This window comes from Schistocerca cancellata, chromosome 8 (genome assembly GCF_023864275.1).
Source record: "Schistocerca cancellata isolate TAMUIC-IGC-003103 chromosome 8, iqSchCanc2.1, whole genome shotgun sequence".
In the NCBI taxonomy this organism is placed as follows: Eukaryota; Metazoa; Arthropoda; class Insecta; order Orthoptera; family Acrididae; genus Schistocerca; species Schistocerca cancellata.
The window spans coordinates 355771709-355796456 of record NC_064633.1 but is presented as its reverse complement, the minus strand read 5'-3'; the positions used below and the strand labels follow the sequence as shown (position 1 = coordinate 355796456).

Sequence of the window (24748 nt, the reverse complement as noted above, 5' to 3'; positions counted from 1 at the left end):
TATATGGAACGTGAAATAAATTTTGGTGTCTGTTAGGAGCTAGCTGTGTTAGATGACGATCAGTTTAGCTGCAGCAAAGGTAAAGACACCAGAGAGGCAATTCTGACCTTGCAGTTAATAACGGAAGCAAGACTAAACAAAACTCAAGACACGTTCATGGGATTTGTCAACCTGGAAAAAGTGCTCGACAATGTAAAATAGTTCAAGGTGTTCGAAATTCTGAGGAAAATAGGAGTAACCTATTGGGAGAGACACGTAATATACAATGTGTAAAAGAGCTAAGAGGGAACAATAAGAATGAAAGACCAAGAACGAAGTGCTCGGATTAAAAAGGATGTAAAACAGGGATGTACTCCTTCCCCCCAACTTATCAATCTATAGATCGAAGAAATAAAAGAAAGGATCAAGAGTCGGATTAATATTGAAGGTGAAAGGATATCAGTCATAAGATTCACCGATGACATTGCTATACTCAGTGAAACTGAAGAGGAATGCTGAATGAGATTAACAATTTAACGGGTACAGAAGTTGGACTGAGTTGAAGAAAGACGAAAGCAATGAGAAATAGCAGAAATGAGAACAGCGAGAAACTTAACATCAATATTGATGGTCAAGAAGTAGGTGAGGTTAAGGAATGCTGCTACCCAGAAAGCAAAAGAACCAATGACGGACGGAGCAAGGACGATATCAAAAGCAGCACTGGCAATAAGGGCACTCCTCGCCAAGGGAAGTCTACTAGTATCAAACATAGGCCTTAATTTGTGGGATAAATTTCTGAGAATGTACGTTTGGAGCTCAACATTGTATGGTAGCAAAACACGGACTATGGTAAAACCTAAACAGAAGAGAATCGTAACATTTGGGATATGGTGCTATAGAAGAATGTTGAAAATTAAGTGAACTGATAAATGAGGAGGTTCGCCGACGAATCGACGAGGAAAGAAATTTATGGATACACTGACAATAAGAAGAGACAGGGTAATAGGACGTCTGTCAAGACATCTTGGAGTGACTTCCACGGTATTAGAGGAAGCTGGGGAAAAATTGTAGAAGAAGACAGATATTCGGATATATCCAGCAAATAACTGAGGACGTAGGTTGCAAGTGCTGCTCTCAGATGAACAGGAAAAAAAAGAGCTAAACAGCTGAAGTTCAATGAAAACAGACGTTCCTTTTAAATCCTGAATTCAAAATTTGACTAGTGCTTGTTAAACGACAATGTGAGACGTTTGTTACTGTGAACAATTGCGTTATCCTAATCTAGTTAAGGAAGAACGTATTTTGAAGTTGGATGTGCTTACTGATGAAAAAGCCATAAGAAACTGCTGAAAAAGGTACGAACCTCTAACGATGCGGCACATGCCCAAGGCTGAATAGACCTACAAATGACAGCCTCATAGACTCTCTCAATAGTCAGCCGGGTTTCAGGGTAGTCGTGCCAAACAAACATAGAACCGGTCATTGTCCATGACGCAGAGCGCAAAATTTTAATTTTAGAACATCGGTGATAAGTTATTCATACTGCTGTGATTCACTAAGAAATGTGTCGTACCTGACTCTTAATGCATAAGAAGCACATATGCGACACCGTTTCCCTATACATACGTTCTTTTATTGCACTGAACAAAAACGTATATAAAATTGTCGCAAAAACCTTAGGGGCAATATTGTACAGATGGTGGATAATTGTTGTTTGTTTTGAGATTAACAGTGGAATGAATGAGCAGTGTATGTAATGCTTGTGTCCGCAAACTACTTGTCTATCTTCCATCAACGGGAGTGATGCTACTGAGACAAACAGTCGTCTGCGGTACCTTCGCAAAGGGGTTTACTTCTGTTAACAGTTCATTACTGGCTGCTAAACCAGCATAAAATGCGCTGTGTGTGCTTTAGAATCGATACGCACCGATCATTAAAGCTCTCTGCTCTTAGTAGCCTAGCAGCGGGTCTGCGGACGTCATGCGAGCCGCGGTGTTAGCACATGCGAGCTTACTCGTATTTCGCCCGGTATGGAAGGCAGTGGAAAGTGAGCCTACCATTTTTTAAGAGTTATTTCCTTCCTCTGCCTTCGTGATCTCGGGTTTGCTTTTTCAGAGTCGGTACATACCCCTTTTCTACTGCTTTGGTTTGTGGTTGCTGAGCTGCCAGTATTTGCATACGGCGATGAAGCGGAGTAGAAAGAAAAACGGTGGGCACCTTTTGTTTGTGACTTAAGTGTTAGTGGTTATTCGTGAAAACATTTCCTTTTTTGTAGTGAGGTTTTGCTACGGAGATTGAATTTAGATTCTCACATGTAATGCTGTCTAGCTGTGAGTAACGACTAAACGACTTTTATTTAGGCATTAGTCGCGCAACGAGGATCAGTATTCTGGGTTACCAGTACAACTCGAGTTATTTTGTTCTTGCTTGTCAAAGACAAATAGAATTTAGATTTTAATGTTCATCGTTTTACGTGAGTCTTATTGTACGAGTATATTTAATTATTACTAACAAGAAATTAATTTCTTAAAATTGTGTGCTTATTTTTAAAGGCCTGTCTGTTGAAACTAGAAAGAGGTTAACCTCTGAAAGAGTTTGTTCTCTTGTAAGTATTTGTGTTAACCTGGCACTACTATTACGGTGCAACAGTTAAAATCTAAAACAAGCTATGAATTATTTCTCTTGTAGTCACTTTGTATGTAGTAAAATTTTACTCCGTGTATGTTTTAGAGAAACTAATAAGAGGAATCGAGTGATATCTGGGTATAGTTCAAGCTGGTCACCTTAAGTCAGCGCCTAAGTTAATATTGAATGTGTTTGTTCCATGTCGCTGAATTGAAATTTTTCAAAGTATAAATTTTGATAAGATTAATTCTCTTGTTGTCGCTCTTGTTCAAAAACTTATGTGAGCTAAAATTTGAAAATTTCTTTGAATGTTTGATAATCTGAATTATCGTTCTGACTGTGGCCTCTGTTAAACATTTTATTATGACTCGTTTTGTCTATGGTAAAACGTCGCCGAGGCAAGTAAACGTTATTAGAAAGGCTTTTTTTTCTTTTATTTCAGTACCTTACCACTACCAGCTCTATGCTTCCTACCCTTTCAAAGAAGACTGGCACATAATCGTGTAATGGATAGCTAGGCTCGGTGACCTCGTTTATTCAGTTACTGACGGAACGTTGCACTCTGACTTTCCAGACCCTCCTTATTCAAACGTGTACTTTTAAAATGCCGCAGTAGGCCTTGAACTTCTGAATAACCATCCGCCTGACGACTGCCTCGCTACGCACGGCATGTCAGTATCCAGGATGCTGAGGAACTCTTCCGAACGCCAGGTGTGTGCCAGCAGCCCCACCCCTCGGCCCCCAGAAACCACCCTCACTGCGCGTAGAATGGATCAGCCGGCAGCTGGCGGTCACTCCCTACAAATTTCCCCCTCACACACAAACTTCCAATTCAATTTCACGCTAGTATTCTCCGGACACCTCGTGTAAAAGTCTCCTTTCAGAACGTACCCCCTCGTATTTGTCATAAGCCACCCTCTGCTACCTGCAACCGTGACAGATTGCCGGATGATTACGCGGCCGACCGGTTCACTACAAAGGCCAGCTTTCGGGCTTTGTTTGCTTCTGATGGCGGCTGGCCTTCAGGGAGGCTGCACGCCATCAGGAACCCTAATACTGTCTTCAGGAGCCCCGGGACGCCGCATTCACCGAGGCGTCGAAGGAGATGTGGAGGCAACCACGGGAGGTTCTTGCACAGTCGTGGGTAGTACCACAAGCTTCTGAGGCAGTATACTTTATAAGGAGTATGTTATAATATGTTACAGAATGACTGACATATTAACTGTCAACGTTTTTGTAACAGCCGATATCGAGTGATGTTTTTCAAACAGGTAGCAGTTGAGGCTGCACTTGGTAAAGCTGCTTAGTTTTGTGTTCTACATGTCTGCTTCTACCGAGTGCAGCTTTTATAGGATTCCAGCAGCCTAAAGAAGCTGAGCGTAAGGAAGCGTTTCCTAATTCGACGCCGGCCGGGGTGGCCGAGTGGTTCTAGGCGCTACAGTCTGGAACCGCGCGACCGCTACGGTCGCAGGTTCGAATCCTGCCTCGGGCATGGATCTGTGTGATGTCCTTAGATGAGTTATGTTTAAGTATTTCTAAGTTCTAGGCGATTGATGACCTCAGAAGTTAAGTGCCGTAGTGCTCAGAGCCATTTGAACCTAATTCGACATGACCTTCATGTTTCGGTGGTATGAAAGGATACGGCCCTCACAACCAGTACGTAGACAGGATAGGAAAGAGACGGATCTGCAGTGTGTCACATTGGATATTTAGGATCCTTTGAGCATGTGGCTTTCACATGCCCATTCCAACTGGAGGCTAGAAGACATGGCGGAAAGACGTTACTCATTAAGAATGCTAACGCATTCTAGTTATGGAAAATAGTCACAGACACTATATTTGGAAATGAGCTAAACAAGTAAAGAATAGATAACAGAGACAGAAATACACTTTTAAGAGAGAGTAACAGAAGAGAACGAGTAGCAGGGAATATACTAATAACGAGCGCGGTATGGGGACAGTGCCGATCTGCTGAAATGATCTCGCAAGTAGCGTAAAAACTCCAAGTGATCAGTGAAGTGCCTTGTTGTGTCGAATAATAGAAGCATGTGGATGTGTGATTTAATTTAATATAAACACATTAGTTGTTAGTAATAGTACGATAGTTTAAATTACAATTAATTGTGGTGATTCAATTGCCGGGTCGCTCACAGCTGGACAATAAATTATAATCTGTAATACTTCACATTAGATGCATAGGCACATTATATCTGGGAAATGAACAGGTGGCTGAAATGTAATCTACTTCCCACTCAGAGCAGGCAAAGTTGAATATGTACAGCGGTAGCCGCAAACAGACGCTCAGCTAGAGAAATTTACGTACGAAGTAACGTAAAACATTTATTTCTTTTGTTCTGTTTCATTACTTTGTTCCATATTCTTTCTAATTACCTTTTTTCATATGTATACTTATCGAAAAGTTATATTGTTTACTTTACTATCTTACTACTACATTATTAAAGTAAAAATGTGCACTATTATGAAGAGAATTTGCTCAGTATTCTACAATCTGCTTCAGACAAACAGGAGGGCATGGTTCAATGAATGCAATAAGTAAATAAATAAATAAATATTTCGTTGTTTACAATGAAGAGGAATCAAAAGAGTAGCTGAATAATTAATTTCGAATGCCTGCCTCTGTATCTATTCATATTTTTATGTTTCAATTATCAACGTTTAATACTAATGATTTCACAGTATTGAAGATGACCTTTGGTCTCTGACATTGGCAGTTATATACACCGTACTGAAGACATGCGAAGTTTGTTAAGATCTCGCTCTAGAGCACTGGAATACGGCATCATTTCACCACCTAGAGAGTTTCACGAAAAATTACATAAAAAAAGGAATGAAGCGTATCGTTACTTTCAGTTCCTAAGAAGTGCCTTGCTTCCTAATGGTGGTAGCTTTATAAAATACCTTATTTCCAAATTCTTCGTCGTTTCTTGAGGTTGATTCTGACGCGTTTCCCAACGACTGCCTCGGATAGAACTGACAAAAATCTCTTTCTTGAGAGATAACGGGGGGAATATGTGGTGTCACAGCCAGACACTACACTTGCTAGCTGGTAGCCTTTAAATCGGCCGCGGTCCGCTAGTATACGTCGGACCCGCGTGTCGCCAATCTCAGTGATTGCAGATCGAGCGCCGCCACACGGCAGGTCTAGAGAGACTTCCTAGCACTCGACCCAGTTGGACAACCGACTTTGCTAGCGATGGTTCACTGACAAAATACGCTCTCATTTGCCGAGACGATAGTTAGCATAGCCTTCAGCTACGTCATTTGCTACGACCTAGCAAGGCGCCATTACCAGTTACTATTGATGCTGTAAAACATGTACCGTCAAGAGCGATGTTCACCATTTATGGATTAAAGTTAAGTATTCCACAGCTACGTCCTTTTTTGCTAGTCTAATTTTCTTGACCTGTTCCAGACCTCACGCCAGCCTGCGTGAGCTAAAACGCGTGCCTTTCGGCTTCCTCTAGTAGTACCGGGTTGGCTCTCTTGCCAATCCACAACAGAATAATAGGTCGGTAGGACACTCCGGCACTCTAGCATTTGACCATGCTAGTAAAAACTCCACAGCAGTCACCATTTAAAAAAATCTTTTAGTGAAATGGTTCACATAAATTATCTGTAACTAAACTCGTCCAAATTACGGAATATTATGCACTAAAGACAGTTAACAGCTCACAATGTTTTGACGAATTAAAATTTGAATAACGCGCGCTAAATATAAGTTATAGTGAGGGGGGCCGTGTCTGTTAATAGTGCGGAGTGTCAAGCTGCATCTCGTATACAGGCGAGGAATCATCCCGAACTGGTCGTAGCAACATGGCGCGTTCGCGGCTGAGTGCTATTTTCCCCACGGCTAATCTGTCATGCGCGTGCAACGGACCGTGCTGTCGTACGTGAACGCTGAGCGTCCCGAATCCAACGTTCTGCTGAACACTCTGAAACGATGCGACTTGTGCATGTGGCACATGGACCCCGACGTGGTATACGCGATCGCAACGCGCTCTAGCGACAGTTGTCTGCCTTGTGTGGCTCGTAGATCACGAAATAGATGGGCGTAAAATTCCTATATTAGCTCTATTAAAAGTACTTTTCTCCCTTGTCCGTGTGCTAGTCAGGCTGTTCTGCCTATACTATACATAATACATAAATAAAAACTTCAATTCCCGCAACAGTGAAAATATTATAAGGCAAAAAGGAAAGTTCCATGTCCAGTCATTAAGGACATAGGCTTTTAAACGTTCCATCACAACGAGTGCGACATAAATTTGCGACAGTCCTCCACATAAGATAAAACATTATTTCATTGTTTTACTTTTTTATGAAACCCTACGGGCATTCCTACTTGATCACCGTATCCTACCCAGTAGCATAATCTCTACAATTGAATTAAAAAGCTTAAAAGAAGAAGATGGCCAAATATCTTACTGCAAGTAGTCTAAAGTGTGCTGTTTATAAAGCCGATCGCACAAACTCTAACAAATTTACCCCCCAAAAAGAGAGCACTTATATTTACACTAACATCGAATATTGTAGTATATACTTGTATTAAACTAATAAGAAAGTGTCAGAGCCTATTAAGAACGGGAAGGTTGTAAAAAAAAAATTCAGATGGAGAGGGATACGTACACCAACACTTCAAAATCTCACTATAAATCAATGATGCTACTCTTTGCGTTAAAGTGTCCACAATGGTGGAATGACCATATCTAGGTGCTTAGCATGTCCTGAAAGTTTTACTTGTTACTATACTACTAATGTAAATTTATTTATAACAAATAGTACCCAGTACGATGTATATTTAACGGATCCTCAGCATATCGTTGCTTTCGAATTGTATACTCTCATAATACGCAAGTTACAATGGTTCTTTTACTAACAGTATGAAGTTTCTCATTTTATTACAATGAATCATTCAATTAACGGGGGGGGGGGGGGGGGGGGTGTTTCGAGAGCTCCCCAGCTCCCCAGTTTGCTGGTGCTCAGAAATAGCATATACACAGACGGGCTTCAGCTGGAAGGCAATATGGTGCCTCACAACTTTGCAGCGAAGGGAGACGGTGTGCATTTGACGTAGGTACGTTATGCCATCTCATTGGTCAAATTTCAAACGCACGTTCGTGATATCTGACATGCTAGATACTGCTCTGCACGTTCGGAAAGACTCCACAACGTGATTTGCAACGCTATGACGTCAGAAACTTCAACGCTATGACGTCAGAAACTCGGCACGCTCAACGCTCAACGTCCGGATGCACGGTCCGTGTGCCGACGGCTTAAGTATTTCAAGATTCAGCCACGATATTCAATTCCTGCTCGTGGAACAATACTGACTGGGTAAGAAACTTCCGTCCAACTGCCAGTGTCTCGAATCGCAAGTCAACGGGCCCTCGGAAAACCGTCCGAACGTGCGTAGCACTTTGCAGGTAAGCCGTCGTTTGTTACGAAAACGTGTCCAGGAGTTCCCCATGAGGCATTTGGTAACGGCATGATTTCCAAGCGCATTTAAGTCGAATGGCTGCCCCACTCGCCTGATTTAAGCGTGCCAGACTTTTTCTTGTGGGGTTATGTGAAGGTAACAGTGTACTTCGGCCGGTCGAGAAGCTTGCAAAAGTTAAAAGATCGCATTCAGGATATAGTCTCTGGAATTCCTGCAGCGTTCACGAAAGATGTGTTTAAAAACGGTGAAACATCTCGAGTATTGTGTAGCCGCGATTCGTCGTCATTTGTCCGATGTAGTATTTCAGAAGTAAACTCGAATAAATGTTGTACCTTGTGTACAATGTTCCACGTTGTTTCGAGAGGAGGAGGAGTTAATGCTTAACTTCCCGTCGACAACGAGTTCATTACAGACGGGGCACAACCTTGGGTTAGGGAAGGATGTGCAAGGAAATCAGCGGTGGCCTTTCAAAGGAAACATCGGGCACTAGCCTGAAGCCAATAAGGGAAATCACGGGAAACGTAAATCAGGATGGCTGAAAGGGGATTTGAGCCGTCGTCCTCTCGAATGCGAGTCCAGTCTGCTAACCACTGCGCCATCGTGGTCGGTCTTTATATCGCGATTAGTTTGTACGTTGTTCAAATCTGAAATCGTCGAAACGTTGTGAAACACGCGGTAGTTGAACAATGATAGTACACTGCATCATTTCGATAATTTATTATTATGAATTTGGCTGAATTAGTTGTGAGTTTCATTTTAAACTATTTGGTTGGTAATATGATCACTGTAATGAAGCAGACATTATGTAAGTCCTTATAGTGCAGAATGTATTTCCCCATTGATATCACAAAAGGAGACGTGAAGGGACACTGTAACAGAAATTTTGCACCATGACAACAGATAAAGTCGAGGCTGGAGAGAGTAATTTAACTACTCAGTGAGAATGTAGAACATTAGATTTACCATACTTTTGTCATGTATAGAAGAGTTAAAAAAGGCAACCAGTTCGTAGAAGAAACTCACGTGATTACTCTTCAATTTCTTCTACACGATCATTTCGACCCCTCTGCTGGGATCATCTTCTGGAACTTCTGCTGTTCACGGTTTGCTAGACACAAAAATATTCTTAGGAAGATCCCAGCAGATGGGTCGATACGTCGATCCAGTAGAAGAATGAAGCGTCCTGACAACCTAAAACATTTTACTTGCGATGACAAAAGCCACGGAGACTTGCAGGCTTACGTAATTGCGAATATTTAATCTTGAAGTATTCAGATAATTAGAGTAGAAAGAGAGGAAAGAACAGCAACTATGGATCACAGGAATGGATGAGAAAGAAAGTCAGAGAATGAAGCATTAAAGTGAGAGAAGGCAGCGTACATGAAATGAATGTGTTGGGGCGTTTTATGCAGTCCATAAATGGGTATATTCTTAGAAGGACCTACTCGCTCTGCGATACTGAAAATAAAAAAAGGTCAACGAATGTGAAAGGAGACAGCAGCTACATTTGTTACAGTGAGAGATGCAGAGGTTCCACTCAGAAAAATTCCAATAATTTTTCACCTGCCTTATATGTATCATGCTTGTCAATTGAGGTCGCCTATTCGTACATGACTCAGCGCGCGTGAGAACACGCCATCGCTCTCACCCGAGACGCCTGCTGTGGGGAAGCACAAATCGTTGCCATCTGTAAATTACCTGGTTGGAAACGCAGCAAACGAGCGACCGGCGCTGCTATATCCGTTCCCTGATAGCGCGAAAAAAGAAAAAAAGTCCGCTCCGTAAAATACGTCCGCACCTCTCAACTTTCCCTGGGAGACACGAATGCTGCAAAACTGTGACTTCCCCGCTCCGTTCCCGGCGAGAGCAGGAGAGGACCAAAATGAGGTACGGCGACCAGAAATGCGATCATAACACGCATCTCCGACCTCCCCTGGAGACCGGCGGCACGGAAACGCGCGATCCCAGCGCCCCAGCACGGAGTTGCCGCCGCCAGGTCGCTTGGAAACGCGTTCCGGTCTTCCCCAGACTCTCGCGGGTCGATCGGTAACACCCTGCGGCGAAGCGACCGATGCTTTATATAAATTCCCGCCGACAGAGCGAGAACGAGAAATTATGCCTTCAGCCGCTGCCGGCCATAAAGCGTAAACAACGACCCGAACACGCGCGTGCGTGACAAATGTTTCCCGACGCACACACGCTATAAATGTAAATTATTGTTAAAGTGGGGCTACAAATCGAACTCCGGTCTCAGGGCACTGATTAATTCGTTGTCTTGTTCCAGGTTTATCTGCAGACCGCCGCGACAATAGAACTAGTGGGAGTGGTAATAAGACAAGCGTTCTCCTTGCGGTTACTGACATCTTCGGTGTAAAAGCGAGAAACGTAACTAGTCACGGATGTCCTTTTTCAGCCAACACGTTTCCGAAAGGCGTGTCGTTCGAAATGGTTCAAATGGCTCTGAGCACTATGGGACTCAACTGCTGAGGTCATTAGTCCCCTAGAACTTAGAACTAGTTAAACCTAACTAACCTAAGGACATCACAAACATCCATGCCCGAGGCAGGATTCGAACCTGCGACCGTAGCGGTCTTGCGGTTCCAGACTGCAGCGCCTTTAACCGCACGGCCACTTCGGCCGGCCGTGTCGTTCGACGCCGTTATTTAGGAAAGCAGGAATGCACTAGCTCTTAACACGAGAACGACTCTTCAGGAATGTAAAACTAAAGTGGCTTCTAACCAAATTGTTTGCCTGTGGAGTATTGGCTCATTTGTGCTGCTGGATTCGCAGTTTCGTGTCAGTAAGGTCACAGTCAGCAGAAATTGATGAAATGTCATCGAGGAAAACAGAAGTGATACCTGGTGTTCCTTAGGGGAGTGTTACAGGCCTTCTGCGGTTACTAATCTATATAAACTATTTGGGAGACTATCTCAGTAGCCTCCTTAGATTGTTTGCAGTTTTTGATGACATTTACCGCCTAGTAAACTCATCAGCAAAATCGAAACTATTTGAAAACTGATTTAGGCAAGATAGCTGTAAGGTGCGGAAAGTGGTGACTGACGTTAAATATTGAAAAGTGACGAGTCCGTTGAACCTGTCACTTCAACCAATTACCTAGAAATTAAAATTACGATAAACTTAAATTGGAGCGGTAGTGTGTAAGGCAACCAAAGACTGCGATTTATTGGCAGAACACTTAGAAGGTGCAACAAGTATACTAAAGAGGCTGTCTACACCACGGTTGTCCGTCATCTGCTAGAGTACTGTTGTGTAGTATGGGATCCTTACCATATTGGATTGACGGACGACATCGAAAAAGCTTAAAGACGGGCAGCTCGTTTTGTATTATCCTGAAACAGGACAGAGAGTACTGCGGGTAAGATACGCGAGACGGTGTGGCAATCATTAAAACAAATGCGTTTGCGACGAGAGATTTTGACGAAATTTCATTCTTCAAAGATCTCCTCCGAATGTGATAATATTATGTTGACTTCCACCTTCTTAGGCGGTCATCGTCATCGTAATAAAATAAATGAGAGTTCGCGCGCCTGAAAAAAGTGGATCGGTAGGGAAAAAGTGTGAAAGTGGTTGGATGAACCCTCTGCCAGGCACTTAAGTGTAAATTGCAGAGAAGTCATGTAGAGCAGAAAGTACAGTAACATCGACTGGAGAAAGGATATAAAAGCATTAAGGATACTAAGACCGCGAGACAGCTTCCACCGATAACAATATATGCCAGCATTCTAAATTTTTTCAACTGGTAACAGACGAATGCTGTTTTAGTTGTCATCGTCAGACCGGTTTTATGCAGCTCTTCATACTACTCTATCTTTTGCAGTTCTCTGCTAGCGACAACCATTTGGACATGCTCACTGTATCCATGCCTAGGTCTGCTTCTACAATTTGATCGACCACACTTCCCTCCATTACCAAACTGAATATTCCTTCATTCCTCAGGATGAGTCCAATTAATTTTTTTTATCTTGTTGTGCCTTAAAGTTCTTTTTTCCCCCGACTAGTTTCAATACCTCCTCATCACTTTTCGTCTACCTATCTAAACGTCGTCTGCATGCTTCTCTAGCACAGCATTTCAGAAGTGCGTATTGTCTCCTTGTTGGAACTGTTTATGTTCCACGTTTCACTTCCGTACGGACCTACATTCCAGATATCGTCCGAAAAGATGTACTAACACTTGTCAGTATGCATTTAGCTTCTCTACCTCGTCCAACGACTTTGCCACCCGAAGGGCAAAACTCACATACTACTATTAATAAATCAATTATTAATACAATTCCTTCTTCATCGTTTGACTTAATTCAACTACATAGCATTATCCTTGTTTTGCTTTAGCTGATGTTCATTTTATCACCTCTTTTCAACACACTATCCATTCACATGGTTCAAATGGCTCTGAGCACTATGGGACTTAACTACTGAGGTCATCAGTCCGCTAGAACTTAGAACTAATTAAACCTAACTAACCTAAGGACATCACACACATCCATGCCCGAGGCAGGATTCGAACCTGCGACCGTAGCGGTCGCGCGGTTCCAGACTGTAGCGTCCAGAACCGCTCGGCCACCCCGGCCGGCTCTATCCATTCCGTTCAACTGTTTTCCAAGTTCTTTGCTGTCTCTGACAGAATACGAAGTCATTTGCTGATCTCAAAATTTTATTTCCTGTACCAGGATTTTAAATTTGTTTCTAAATTTTTCCTTGGTTTCCCATAGTGCTTACTCGCTCTACATATTCAATAACACTGAATAGAGACAAAAAACCATTATCACTCCGTTCTCATCCAGTATTGTCCTTTCGCCCCTTTCGACTCGTATAACTGCAGTCTAGCTTCTGTATAAGTGCTAATTAACCTTTCGTTCATTCTACTGCAACCTTAAAACTTTCAAAATTTTCAAGATTCTAACCCAAAACTTTCCCTAAATCTACAAATGCTATAAACGTATTTTCATCTTTCTTCAACCAATCTTCCAATGGGAGATGTTCATCAGTGTCCAAAAACGAGCCAAATACAAAATGTAACTAATAAATGCAGGTAACACAGAATGTTTATAGCATTTGCTCCGTGTCTTATTCATATACTGAAGATGGTGCCGATTAGTTGCGAATTGAACTGGATTGCAGTATCAGTACCGGAACAGTCTTTTGTACCTGTATGTGTCACTGATTAACCGAGTAGAATAATACTGTAATAAATTGTTGACAGTCAATAGATTATATTTGAGGCATCTTGGCATGATTTATTTTGAGTGTCGTCCTCTTTGAAACCTTGGCGGAAACGTATATCTCTCCATTATTACCCTGATGCTTGGAAAACAAAATCGGAAAAGAGTATCCGGGCTTCGGCTTGTGTATTTATCAAGATATTTCAAACCACGGTGTTATCTGTTTTATAATACGCCTTAGAAATGGTTCCCTGTCGCGCGGTCTAATTGCCCCTCGCACGGTTCGCGCAGCTCCCCCCGTCGGAGGTTTGAGTCCTCCCTCGGGCATGATTGTGAATGTTGTCCTTAGCGTAAGTTAGTTTAAGTTAGATTAAGTAGTTTGTAAGCCCCAGTAGTTTGGGCCCATAGGAACTTACCACAAAATGCTTCACTTATCAACTGTGTTACCAAAATTTTACTAGGGCTAATCGGAAAGTAAGTTCCAATTGATCGCGAAATGGAAACCACTGTGATACTCAGAAATATTTTATCTGCAACAGTTAGCTACAGCTTCCAGCCGCTGCTCTACATAGTCACCACTCCGACTCAGACATTTGTCGTAGCCTTGTACCAACTTTCCGATTCCCTCGTCATAGAAGGCAGCCGCCTGTGCTTCGCGCCAATTCTCATCTGTAGCTCGTTGTTTGTGCGAAAATGTTGTCTTCATTGCCAGTAGTCAATGCGAGCGGAGATGAAACACAAGAGGGAGCCAATTACGGGCTGTAGAGCGGGTGATCGAACACTTCCCATCGGAAACGCTGCAGGAGCATTTTCATTGAGAGTGTGTACCGTAACTCTTTGTGCTTACCAAACCCTACCTTGGCCAGATAGGTCGCCTGATCTGTACCCAGCCGAGAGCTTTAGAGCGTTATGTACTGGTCCCTCCAACCAGCTCGGTATTATGAAGATCTATAGTGCCAATTGGACATAATTTGACACGATGACATTGAATAACTCTCTCAATAAGAGCCAAGCCGAATAACTGCTCACATGAGGGACAGAGACTGACCAACGCTTTACTTACTTACTCAATTTGCGAAGCTCTTGAATAAATTATCCAGTTTTTATGAAATTGCAATCATTTGTTTGTCTGAACACGTACATCACATCTTTCGATTTCCGCCCCACTCGAATACTCGCAATTCCTTCTCGGTGCGTCATTTTTGTGTATTAGGGTGATATTCTTTCTCCTAAAAACGTCTCTCGAGGTAACCGTGACAACAATATCAGACAACCATTTGGAAAAATTTGGAAATTTGTGGTAAGGTCTTATGGGACCAAACTGCTGAGGACATCGGTCCCTGAGCTTACGCACTACTTAATCTAACTTAAACTAACGTACGTTAAGGGCAACAAACACACCCATTTCCGCCGGCCGAAGTGGGCGTGCGGTTAAAGGCGCTGCAGGCTGGAACCGCAAGACCCCTACGGTCGCAGGTTCGAATCCTGCCTCCGGCATGGATGTTTGTGATGTCCTTAGGTTAGTTAGGTTTAACTAGTTCTAAGTTCTAGGGGACTAATGACTTCAGCAGTTGAGTCCCATAGTGCTCAGAGCCATTTGAACCATTTTGAACACCCATTTCTGAGGGAGGACTCGAACCTCCGACGGAGGGAGCCGAGCGGACCGTGACAAGACGCCTAAGACCGCGCGGCTACTCCTCGCGGCACAACTATTTCCTTCCACCTTTGCGTGGCTTGCAGATCAGTAGATGTAGATGATATCGATGCAGACCTAACGAAAATGTGTCGTTCACGGCAATAACCTCTCTTCTAGGAAGGTTGCAGTAATTTGCAGGAAGCAGACTCAGATGTCGTAAAAGTTTCAAAGCTAATAAATGGAAAGTCGAGGCGGTGCGAGAAACGAGCCGGGGCCTCTGCCGCCCTAATGTGCCGGCACGAGTTATTTTCCGGCCAGGAGGCGACGTGCCTGCGCTGGAGCGGCCGGGCCTGCAGTTAGTCCTGCCCGCCTGGGGCCGGGAGGAGGGGTCCCGCAGGTAGGCGGGCAGCTGCCCCCAGCCCCCAGCCTCAGCCCCCGGCTCCTGCCCCTGCCACCAGACCAGACAAATTGGGGCGGCACAATTCAGCGGGCACGCACCGGGGGGTGGCGATCCCCCAGCGGGAGGCCCCAGACGCTGGCCCAGGCGCAGCCGCGGGCGCAACAACTGTTCTGCGCGTGCAACGCGCCGCATTCCGGAGGAGACGGTGGGGTAGCGTAGTAGGGGAGGGGACCCACATCACACCTGACGCGCTCTCTGGCTCCACCTAAACCTAAACCATCCGGAGCGACCTTAAGTGGAATGACCACATAAAACAAGTACCAGGTGCTTATAGTTACAGTGCAACTACTCACGGATGCCCGGCGAGGGCTGTAATTACCGTATGGCAGCGAAACTTGGTAGTTGACCTAACGCGTAACGCGGAATCGACTTAAGCTGGAAAAAAAAAATTGTTCCAATCTTTGCCACCAGGTGCAAATCTGGCACTGTACAGCATCTCGTTGACGTCTCATACTGAACAAATTATGTCAGCAGCAGTTAATAATAAATTCAATATGAAGCCGTTCTCACTTGTTTGATCTCTTCTGTCCACATCCCGTTTCTAATCCATTACATATGGGAACCTTTTCCACTCGTCTTTATTGCATTCACAGCGCCAGATTAGCACCTGGTGTCCAAAATCGGAACTAACTTTCTTCCGCCGCAAATTGGTTCCGTTTTTGAATATAGTTGCAGCCCATACGGGATCTGTGAGAGCAGCCGCACTCTCATTATGACTAGCAGGTAGCAGCAAAAGCAGTTGCCGGATTGAGATTCAAAGGAAAATCTTGGGTAAACGTAACTCATCCACGAATGGAAAGAAGAGGCTCACAAAACAGTTGTTCGACCGATTCTCGAGTACTGCTCGTCTCTCTGGGACCCGTACTGGGTAGGATTAATATAATATACAAAGAAGATTCACCGAAGAGCAGTGTGTTTCGTCACAGGGTCGTTTAGTCGGTGTGAGAGCGTTACAGAGAAGCTTCCTAGAGAGTACAGTGCGGAAAGAGTTTGACAACGTATTACTTCCGCCCATATACTTCTAAAGTGACACCAACGAGAAATTAGAGGTAATACAGGATTTTATCGACAGCCATTCTTCGTACTCTCCAATCGCAAATTCGAAAAATTAGAGCTAATACAGAGTTGTACCGACAATCATTCTTCGCACGCTCCAGTCGCCACTGGAGCAAGGAAATGCGGGTTAGAAATTATCATCAGACGTATCTTCCGGCATACTCCGTCTGGTCGTTTGCAAAGTATTGATTTACTCGTACACGTAGTAGATGTGCAGTTACCTAGGCCTTTGCCGACAGTATCGCAGCGACACGAATTGCAGCCCCATGTACATCACCAGCCTCTACTACGTGGCAATGATTCGGCAATACATTTCCACGCCATACTATTATCACGAAATGGAAGAAGGGGAGCCAGTGAAAGTCAGTGCAGCCTTATTTCTTTTACAAGCTTACTTTAAGTAAGCGTAATGCTTCAGAAAATTAAACTCGTCAGTGATCCGTAATTGTTCCAGAATTTTACCAGAATATCTAAACACAATTTCGAGTATCTCGTAGAAGCAAATGGTCCGAGATTTACTACAACCGATTACAACATGGGAGTGTATGTCAGTTACCAGACGACTGGTGGTCATACTCCCGTTTTTATTTACTGGTGCTTCGTACGGAAGCTTACTCTACCTCTTTGGAGTGCTCTGTTCATCAATAAGCCTCCTGATACCAAAAATATGCAATGTTTTGATAGAAGGACTGAAAGATTTCATTAAAGTAAGTTTAAAGTATTAATAAAATTATTACTCTGCAGTTCACAAGAAAGTGCCTGTCGGCCGCGGTGGTCTCCCGGTTCTGGCGCTGCAGACCGGAACCGCGGGACTGCTTCGGTCGCAGGTTCGAATCCTGCCTCGGGCATGGGTGTGTGTGATGTCCTTAGGTTAGTTAGGTTTAAGTAGTTCTAAGTTCTAGGGGACTTATGACCTCAGATGTTGAGTCCCATAGTGCTCAGGAAGTGCCTGGCAGATGGTTCATCGAACCACTTTCAAGTTTTAAACATGGATGTGTAGTTCAGTGACTGTTTACAAATTGAAGTTAAAGCATTTACAGCCCTCGGTCACAAAATTTTAAATTTTGTAACCGAGGGCTGTAATTGCCTTCACTTCACTTTCAAGTTATTTCCCTATCGTTCTATTATCGAGAAGTTTGCGGAAGAAACGAACAATTACATCGTCTCGTGCGAATTCTGATTAATTTTATTGTAATGATCGTACCTCACTATGCAGGTGGGCATCAGGAATATATTTTCGCCTTTGGAGGAGAAAAGTTGGTGACGGAAATTTTATGAGAAGACGCTAACGCAACGAAAGACGCCTTTTCTTTAATGATTGCCATCCCAATTGCCGTATCATATGCGTGGCACTCTCTTCCCTCTTTCGCGATAATACACAACGAGATGTCCGTCTTTCAACTTTTTCAATGTCCTCCGTCAGTCGTATTTGATGCAGATCTCACACCGCGCAGCAATACTCCATTAGAAGACGGGCGTGCTTAATGTAGGAAGGCTTTGAAGTAGATCTGTTGCATTTCCTAAGTGATCAGTACATAAATCGCACTCTTTAATGGCTTTTTCCTAGAAATTATCTACGTGATCATTCCAACTTAAATTATTCGTAATTGTAATCCCTGAGTGTTTAGTTGAATTCCCAGCTTTTAAATTTGTGTGATTTTTCATGAACCCAAATTTACATTTTTTTTTCTCGCAGCACGCACACCACAGCTTCTACTATCAACTCTTATCCGACCGGAGTGGCCGTGCGGTTCTAGGCTCTACAGTCTGGAACCGAGCAACCACTACGGTCGCAGATTCGAATCCTGCCTCGGGCATGGATGTGTGTGATGTCCTTAGGTTAGGTAGGTTTAATTAGTTCTAAGTTCTAGGCGACTGATGACCTCAGAAGTTATGTTGCATAGTGCTCAGAGCCATTTATCAACTCCTACTGCAGACACATCTCGACACTGTATGGAACTTATGGTATTAAACGCTAACCATATGAGTGAAGAGCCAGCTGCCCTTCCACTCTTCCTATACAAGTTCATTGTTTCGCATTTGGCGTAAGTTCAATGACTTTGGAATTTCTTGTCTGCTTCATCATGTGTGATTCCGAGCTCACCGTCAAAAGCTTGCCAACTGTGTTTTTGTAAATTGAGATCTTTGTATATATCTCTTTCGACTTTCCGTATCCCTCGTCGTACATGAATCGCATTTACCTCTCGTTTATTCACATCTCCATTAACGTACACAACAAACTTACAGCCCCAAACGCCAAGCTGTATGTACGAGCACAAATTTTCCCTGAAAAATGGAACGATATTGTTTTCGTTCAGACAACTGACTGCAGCGCTGTCGGAGAGAGAAGTAGGGAACTCGGGTGAGAGCGTTAGGGAAGCATTTACCGTAAAATGACATCTATTTCAGTGGTGACAGCAACGCAATTGGGGCTAAGTATTGCCGTAAGACATAGCCCATGTAAAAGTACCTTAACTAAGGCGCACGAATTCTGTTACTGAAAAACGGTGTAAGAAATTCATAGATAAGAAGCGCAAGTGGCGATACTAAAATAAATGTCAGGTATCAAGACCAAACGCAAGACAAAGCGATAAAGTCAACACCGGAAACGTGTGGATTCACCACCACAGAGAAATCTGAAAACCACTTTTCGTCGGGCAGCAGGATGCTCAGTGGTCTTTGAAACTGTCATATTTTGATATTTGAATGGGTGATCGACCGCGGAAAACTGGATCCCGTAGGTTTTAAGGAACACGCAAGTCAGCGAAGAGGCGCGCCAGACCGTGGAGCCACACGACTTTTTTTTTAGGTTTATTCATTTTGATTTTGAGGCATATATATGTCGCTTTACGAGAAAATAGTACGTATTATGTCAGCATCATACACGTATGTAAAGATCACATTCTCTTTTCACTTACAACGACGTGCTCTCGACAAGATTTCAAAACACTTTCGCCAGACGTGATGCCCTTTCCCCTACTAATCCCTCGTGATCAACATCCCGCGAATACGAGGGCTCTGGTTGCCACCCGGCTGCTGTGTGCTTAGCGCTCAGGCGTTAGGAGGCTGCCGCGGAGAGGGGGGGGGGGGCGAAGAGATAGAGAGAAAATTCCAAACAACCGGCCAGCGTGAGATTTAAAAGCTGCACTTGCGGATGATCATGAGAGGATACTATGAGAATTTTGGACCAAATTTTCTTTCGAGGTCGATTGCTATAGTGTGCAGTTTTCTCGTTAAGATACACGAGGTGAAATTGGCTATATTTCCTTCTGATGGAGCCTGCAGTGCGGTGTTATCAGCGGAAGACAAGCGGTTTTTCGTACTCAGTTCCAACTCGTGACATGTTTCTCTCAATAAATTTTAGTCGGTTTCCCAGAGTTTTCTTTCTACTGCAATTGCTGCGTAGATTTCAACTGCCATCTACTCATCGTAGTGGCAGAATTCTTTCCTTGTATCGTTGCACGAAAACAATCGCCTGCGCCAAAAACTATTGCGACTTACCTAAATACTCATGTTTTTTCACTATTGCTGCTGAACTACGGACATCTACCAATTAACACTATTTTTTCGTTTTCAGCGCCAGCGTTCATTAGTTTTTTTCGTAACTAATGAGTCATTCGTAACTAATGAGTCACAAGCAAAAATTAATAACGTGTCAATTTCTCCGCATACAGGAAATCTCTAGTAACGTTATTTTCTGTCACACTTGATAAAATGTTCATGAAATAGACAACTTGTAAAACAAAGGGATTTTTATACCTTCGCACGTATTTGGTCGCAAGATACTGAAGGGAAAATGTTCTCTTTTTAAACGAAGCAAACAATTTTTAGCGGCTTTGAATTCCTCGCGGAAAGAATTTCTCCGTATAGCACATTTTCACCAATGCTACGAAAACAGCGTATTCGTACCATTACTGACACGTAAATATTATGGCACAATGCCCTGCTATTTCTGAACAAAGTTGACTGCTAAGATTGACGTGTGTTGTACTATTATCTTCTTGTTCTTTTTTCACGAGCTTCAGTTACCGAATGTACTGGTGTATTATTCTCCGTTCACGAGCTACTGGTCCCTGTTAAAAACGCATCGTCGTGTTAAGAACATTGTATTGCTCGGTAGATAAAAAGGTGTGAGGTTTTTACTAAAGTTCTAAATACTTGCCAAATACTTGTCACTTTATCAACCATCACTCTTCAACATATATCCAACCGTTAATGCTAGTGTTCTTTTCAGAAGGGAAATCCTGTTTATTTTGACAGTAACATGAAAGTTGGTCTCCAACTCCTGCTGTAAGCTATTTTCCATTGAACTTAATTTTATTTCATTATTCCAATTTTGAGCATTAAATTCTCTTCAGAATGGAAAGTGAAACTACTCTGATGAACTGTACATTTGTCATTGCGGTGCCTCGGGTGAGTAAACGTTCTGCATTATTTATTTCCTTCGTGGAAGTGTCAGTTATTTCTATCACGAATGTCGTGTTCTCAGTACCCGGAAACAGCCTTCGTAATGTACTGTTCCCCAGAGGACCTGTGTGTCAACAGGTGTTATAAATATTTTATTACGTATTTGTTTTTTCCTTTGCGTAACAGTGGTGTATCATTCGACAGTCTGTGATTGCTATGATTATTCCATCTCTTTCAATGGGCAATTAAAATTTCATCAGACATTCGATTTTCGTCATGTGCACATTCCATCCGGGTGACGTAATACTGCAGATGCAGAGACAATGTCTAAATTATTCATAACAAAGGAAGTAGCTTTGAAGCACTAGAATATATAGTATGTAACGTGTAAACGTACCAGCCTATACGACACCAGTATGATGATCGCACACCATAAAATATATTGTCTCATAAATGCTCCTACAACTATAACTAGGAAGAAGTCATCCAGGGAGATAACATGGTAAACTCATCAAATAGTTTATGCAGACACAGAATGATGATTTAAACTATGCTACTGAATTAGATGAAAATTATTAAGTGATGATGGTTCACAGAGGAAGTAAAGTTCCTGTCATAGCGATATGATGTAGTTTGACAGTTCAGAATCTGAAAGTAGACCGCCACACTTACAAGATACTTGTGCTCCTAGCTAAATGCACACTTGGTGAAAGCTACAGTCATTACTCCGCTCATAATACTGTTAGGAACGTTATGCTGACTTTGAGGATTAGTCCAACGCTCAGTTAGAGTGTGGCCAGATAAAGACGATTTCGTTATTTCGTGACAACGTTAGAAAACAAGTTCTCGTCATTTCGCTGCAACGATCGAAAAACAGCAAAGATGTCTTGCTTCCACGACTCCCGTTGTCATTACCAGGTTTCCCGTGAAGAACAGTTCTGCGGTGCACTAACGAGAGTAACTTATTTTGCATTACATTTTTTTCCGTTCCTTCTTCACGTTGTAGTTCTCTAGGTAATGGAAATAGCTGAACGGGCACTATTCATTCTAGCAACCGGGGCTGTCGGATGCCGGCGTCCCGTAGTGAAATGCATGCGGTTTTGATTCCAACAAAATTTTGTGGCATATATAACGCAGTGGAGCACTTGATTTTTTCAGCATTCGTGTACTGGACTCTGTACTTCCAGGTATTTGTAAAAAGGCGCGTCAGCTGCTTTTAGGAAACGAATTTGCGCTACCAGTTTCTTTCATTGGACATCCTCAAGTGATTTCCATTACACTGTAACAGATACGAACATTGGTGAAAGAAGCTTTCGTTACACGATAAGAAGATTTAAGAAATCGTCACAACTCTCACAAATGTCTAGTACCTTGCCTATCATAATAGGCACGTTAGAAGATGCTGTCTCATGCTCTCTTAGGTTACCAGTATTTGCTGATCGATATGTATTCGACTCTAAGACTAGTGTTACATAATGTCTTTGCACTGTTTTCCTATTGAGTGGCAGTGTCGGGCCGCATACACGAACACTAATTGTTCTTCGTCACGTTTTTGAGGACACATGTTTGCGTGCAACTGGCTCAGTAAAGCTTGTTTCTCGCTCACTACGCTGCTGTGGAATCTGTACTCGTTATCGTTCCCTGCCGCCGTTGGATAAGCAGCTGCAGCAGAAAGTCGTATACTCTTAGCTCACTTATTTGTTACATAGTTTAATTCTTAATTCCTTTGCGTGTTTTTGGTACTTGCATTGTTTAATTCATAAATTTCGGGCGTATTATAGTATTTGAGAGTGTAGCATCGCGTTTTAGTACCTGAATAGTGTAAAATCTACATCTACATCCATACTCCGCAAGCCACCTGACGGTGTGTGGCGGAGGGTACCTTGAGTACCTCTATCGGTTCTCCCTTCTATTCCAGTCTCGTATTGTTCGTGGAAAGAAGGATTGTCGGTATGCCTCTGTGTGGGCTCTAATCTCTCTGATTTTATCCTCATGGTCTCTTCGCGAGATATACGTAGGAGGGAGCAATATACTGCTTGACTCTTCGGTGAAGGTATGTTCTCGAAACTTTGACAAAAGCCCGTACCGAGCTACTGAGCGTCTCTCCTGTAGTCTTCCACTGGAGTTTATCTATCATCTCCGTAACGCTTTCGCGATTACTAAATGATCCTGTAACGAAGCGCGCCGCTCTCCGTTGGATCTTCTCTATATCTTCTATCAACACTATCTGGTACAGATCCCACACTGGTGAGCAGTATTCAAGCCGTGGGCGAACAAGCGTACTATAACCTACTTCCTTTGTTTTCGGATTGCATTTCCTTAGGATTCTTCCAATGAATCTCAGTCTGGCATCTGCTTTACCGACGATCAACATTATATGATCATTCCATTTTAAATCGCTCCTAATGCGTACTCCCAGATAATTTTTGGTATTAACTGCTTCCAGTTGCTGACCTGCTATTTTGTAGCTAAATGATAAAGGATCTATCTTTCTGTGTATTCGCAGCACATTACACTTGTCTACATTGCGTAGTCTCCTTCCGCCGCCGAGCAGTGTGTCAGCAGTGCGCAAGTAGCAGCATTACTGCATCAATTAGGCAATCTTGTATTTTAATAACCGTTTAAATTTTGTGTGGAATTGTTTGTGCTCTCTGTAAATTAGTTCAGACGTTCTTTGCACAACAGTTTTTAGCATGGATAGGGACTACAACTGCTGTGTTCGGATGCAGGCTGAGTTGGCATCCTTTCGCTCCCAGCTTCAGGCAGTGTTGGCTTCGGTTACACAGCTTGAGGCTGTTGCCAATGGGCATCACTGTGGGGGTCCGGATGGGGGTTTGTCGGGAACGGCCAGCTCGTCCCACGCTTCCCCCGATCGGACTACGACAGTGGCTGTCCGGGATACTGCCCACATTGAGGCTGATCCCTCACATGTTGTAGAATGGGAGGTCGTCTCGAGGTGTGGCAAGGGGCGAAAGACATTCCGGAGGGCTGAACGGAAAGCCTCTGCAGTTTGTCTGACGAACAGGTTTCAGGCTCTGTCTCAGGCTGATACTGATCTTCGGCCGGACATGGTTGCATGTCCTGTTCCAGAAGTTGCCCCTCAGTCTGCAAGATCCGGGCGGTCGCAGAGGGTGGGCTTACTGGTAGTTGGGAGCTCGAACGTCAGGCGCGTAATGGGGCCCCTTAGGGATATGGCAGCAAGAGAGGGGAAGAAAACCAATGTGCACTCCGTGTGCATACCGGGGTGAGTCATTCCAGATGTGGAAAGGGTCCTTCCGGATGCCATGAAGGGTACAGGGTGCACCCATCTGCAAGTGGTCGCTCCTGTCGGCACCAATGATGTGTGTCGCTATGGATCGGAGGAAATCCTCTCTGGCTTCCGGCGGCTATCTGATTTGGTGAAGACTTCCAGTCTCGCTAGCGGGATGAAAGCAGAGCTCACCATCTGCAACATCGTCGATAGGACTGACTGCGGACCATTTGTACAGAGCCGAGTGGAGGGTCTGAATCAGAGGCTGAGACGGTTCTGCGACCGTGTGGGCTGCAGATTCCTCGACTTGCGCCATAGGGTGGTGGGGTTTCGGACTCCGCTGGATAGGTCAGGAGTCCACTACACGCAGCAAGCGGCTACACGGGTAGCAGGGGTTGTGTGGCGTGGACTGGGCGGTTTTTTAGGTTGGGTGGCCTCGGGCAAGTACAGAAAGGGCAACAGCCTCAAAGGGTGAGGGGCAAAGTCAGGACATGCGGGGACCAAGCAGCAATCGGTATTGTAATTGTAAAATGTCGTAGCTGCATTGGTAAAGTACCGGAACTTTAAGGGCTGATAGAAAGCACCGAAGCTGAAATCGTGATAGGTACAGAAAGCTGGCTGAAGCCAGAGATAAATTCTGCCGAAATTTTTACAAAGGCGCAGACGATGTTTAGAAAGGATAGATTGCATGCAACCGGTG

General features: G+C 43.6%; 1 protein-coding gene across 1 annotated transcript in view; it reads right to left on the bottom strand.

Annotated features, from left to right (window-relative positions):
* LOC126094578 (uncharacterized) overlaps positions 1-24748 on the bottom strand; it is a 115695-nt gene that overhangs the window by 37104 nt on the left and 53843 nt on the right. The window lies entirely within an intron of this gene.